Source organism: Triticum dicoccoides, chromosome 1B (assembly GCF_002162155.2).
Source record: "Triticum dicoccoides isolate Atlit2015 ecotype Zavitan chromosome 1B, WEW_v2.0, whole genome shotgun sequence".
Lineage (NCBI taxonomy): Eukaryota > Viridiplantae > Streptophyta > Magnoliopsida > Poales > Poaceae > Triticum > Triticum dicoccoides.
This window is the reverse complement of record NC_041381.1, coordinates 563,583,092-563,586,852: the sequence shown is the minus strand read 5'-3', so window position 1 is coordinate 563,586,852 and position 3,761 is coordinate 563,583,092. Positions and strand designations below refer to the sequence as shown.

The 3,761-nt window shown below is 45.2% G+C and overlaps 1 pseudogene; it reads right to left on the bottom strand.

The window, feature by feature from the left end:
* Positions 1-360: 360 nt before the first annotated feature.
* On the bottom strand, positions 361-3,482 carry LOC119350611 (annotated as a pseudogene).
* Positions 3,483-3,761: the final 279 nt, after the last annotated feature.

The following is a 3,761-nucleotide window of genomic DNA, read 5'->3' as shown; positions in this document are numbered from 1 at the left end:
TTTTGTAACGTTGATTAGAAATACTTACTACTATGTATGCAGGGACAGTGCATGGGCAAACTAAATCTTAGGTTTTATTTTCTGAACAGATGTGGCCTGGCCATGGTACAGGACTGATCTGTAAAAAATTCTTGTTAGCAGGGAACTTTAGTATTTGCTGGTTTATTCTTGGTACATGAGTCAAATGATGTAGTCTTTGCTATTTTTCTTTTGTTATTACATTCTTATTACTCGAATTGGAGATCCAGTTATTTTTCTTCATTCTTCTTTGAATATAAATGATGTTGCTGCTGATGTTTGCTATAGTTTCCTAGTGTGTAATTTATTGCTTGCTATTTGACACGCAAGAGATATGAACCTTAGTATCTCTCTGTGCTAACGTGTGAAAATAGGTGAAATAATGAATACGGAATCTCCTGTAGAGGATCGGTTTGAGTAGTACAAAAACATGTTTAGGCAATAAAAAGGAAGAAAGTACATCTAGTTCATACCATTTGTGTTGTACTGCTGTGAAGTAATCAGGATAATCGTTTCTGTATGCTCTGGCTGTGTATGTTGATATCATCATCGATCTCCATGATTTGTACATAAGTAATTTTATGCCAATCTCTTCCACTGTTTTCTTGGCAGCTCTCTGTTAGATATTGGCATCCTTTGATACAGTTCTTTCAACGATTTTGTAGAGCGCCTTGGTAAGCATAGCATGAGAGGACATTTCAAGATGGTTATAGCTGATAGACACGGTGCATCTTCGAGACCACCAGACAAGTAGATCAGATTACTGCAGTTGAGGATCTCCAATTTTTTCAGAGTGACAGGGAGCTTTACTGGAAAAGAATGAAGGTTAGCACAATTGGTGATTGTGAGATGTGTCAGCGAACAGAGCTCATTAAGCTCCCGAAGAAGAGGGTTAATAAGGTCGGAACAAGAACTGATGCGCAAGTCTTCAAAGCTTGGAGGGCAGCAAGCTATGATGTCCTGATGGTGCCAGCCTTGGAAAATCATAGATGTGAAGACTCTCAAGGGCAATGAGGGATCTGAATCCTTCAACTGGCAGTTCCTTTAGGTCTAAACAGCGAGTGATAGTTAACTGCTGGAGAGCCAATAATTGCTGGCTAAGCAGTCCTTCCTTTAAGGATTTGAGATTTGGGCACTGATGAATCTGTAAGCATTCTAACGACGATGGAACCCGAGAGTTTGGAATATGGACTTCTGGAAGAATAGCGAACCCTGTTTCAGAAATTTTTAGCTTCACTAATGTTGATGGGAGGAGTGTGAATTCTGTTACTTGCGGGCAGTCCATAACTGCGAGTTCTTTGAGGGACAGAAGAAATTCATCATCAGTTACAGAGGCCCACTTTTCAAGACAAGTCATGTCTTCAAATAAGAGCTCTTTCAGTGCTGGAAACCCCTTAACTTCATTGGTACCTGAAAATTCTTGGTTGATTTGAATAATGGCCGGAAACCCACCAATATCTAAATACTTGAGGCAGCTCTCCTAGCGCTGGTAGAATTGAGCATTTCGTGCAATCAGACAAGTGGATGGTGTGCAAGTGGGCAAGACTACTAAACCAATTTGGAGAGGAGGAGTCGAATGCCTTGACAGTTAGCTCCTTCAGTTCATGATGTCGTTGAAGAACTTCAAGTATCTCTTTGTCTAAATTTACTTCTTATGATTGTAAGTTCCTGTTATCAGACCATACAAGGTCTAGGATGTTGATGAATGTCTTCTCGCTGAGCAAAGCTTGACTTGCCTCCTCTGCACTAGCCACACTCTCGATATTCTTAATACAAATATGACCTCGGATCCCCTTCATTGTCTTCAGTTCACTGATCTTGTATCCCTTGTCCGTACAGACCACACATTCATCCAACTGTTTAAGACAAGTTAAGTTGCCTATTCCGGATATGTCTGTGACCAACTCTGTTCTTGCTTCTAGCCATTGAAGATTTACAAGACTGGTTATGCTTTGTGGGAGGCAACCTGATTCATGGCAGTTTTTCAACTTAAGTATTTGCAAGCTGAAGAGCCTACCAACTGATGAAGGCAACATTGCAATACCAGTGCCCGAGAGATTCAAATACCGAATCATTTTTAAGCTTCCAATAGAATCTGGCAACTCGGTAATGTCCCGTCTGTTCAAATCGAGCACATGGAGGTACCTTAACTTAAGGAACAAATCACTGGGGATAAACCTTGTCGTTGATTTATATACACTTGCAGTAGAAGTGTCTGTGCTCTCTTAAATCCAAGAAAGGCTTCAAATGAAGTCTTGCTTCTATTGTCACAAGAGAATGATAGGTGTCTGGCACTTTTTGCAGGGTTGCTGCTGTTTGTAAGGTCATCCAGTCTGAGGCATTCATGGATTGAGACTGACTGTGCTAGATCATGCATAGCACCATTGTCGTGGTTATCTCGTGGGCGGGTTCGTGAGACGACAGATGCCACGGGGTGGCTTGAGGTGAGGGCAAGACTGCTCTGGAGGTCAAGGGACAGGATTGGGCAAACAACACTGGTGATTTACCCAGGTTCGGGGCTGTCCGGAGAGATAATACCCCTACTCCTGCATGTCTGATGATATATGCAGTGTACACGTAGCAGTACAAAGTTGCTCCTGGAGCTGTATCTGAGAAGAGAGCCATGGGCTGCTAGCTTCATGTGTGGCCGAGTGAGCCCGTGGGAGTGTGGCATGGATGGATGGATGTGTGAGCGTGGCTAAAATGAGGCTGGGTATGTGTGGCCTCCCCTGGGTCACTTTATATACTAGTGCCCAGGGACAACGGGTGGCCCACATACCCACTACACTATTGAGATGTCATATGATGATGCAGGCTACAGTGCACCACTATTGGAGCGCAGTGAAGTGTCACATGATGCAGGAACAGTGCTGGCTGCTCATCTACAGTGCTCCACTGTAGAGTATGACCGTCATGTCTGCGCAGGTCCGGCGGGAAGTCTTAGTTGACTTGGCCAGATTCCAGCCGGACGGGGCTCAACCCGGACAGCTCAACCCGGACAGGGAGAACCCGGCCAGGGAGAACCCGAACAGGGAGAACCCAGACAGGGTCAACCCGGATGGGCTCAACCCGGCCAGCTCAACCCGGCCAAGGTCAACCTGGCCAGGGTCAACCCGGACAGGTCAACCCGGCCAGGTCAACCCGGCTAAGGTCAACCCGGCCAGGGTCAACCCGGCCAGATTCCAGCCAGCCAGGGGGCACTCCTCTGGCAATGTTTTGAAGCGTCGTTTGCCGTCTTGGGCCTACCCGGGGGTCATCCCCTAGACAACCATGCATACACATCCACCTTTGTGATATTGGAAGATGGACCTGCTTAGTAATTCATCAAAATAGCTACTTCCAGTCTCTTCCATTCTTGTCCTCAGCTGAGGCTGAATAAACCCAAGGGCCATCCATATCTGGACCAACCTGTCTTTCTTGCTTTTGCAGCCAGTGGGTAAGCCTTTCAACTTCACAATTTCCATGCCTATCATACAACATGGTCAACGGGTTTGACCTGAAAATAACAATGTCTAATGGCATTTTTGAGCAAACATCTGATGGAACGATGGCATTATTTAGATTTTTAATGGCATTTTGAGCAAGCATCTCACGGAACAATGGCATTTGTTAGCAGTTGTAACTTCTAATGGCAAAAGTGAGTAGTGGGACACAACTAGACCTGGGCATTTTCGGGTCGGGCTTGGTTTCAAAAAACCCCACCCCAAAATCCCAAGCCCGGGCCCGGCTTGGCCCGTAGCCTG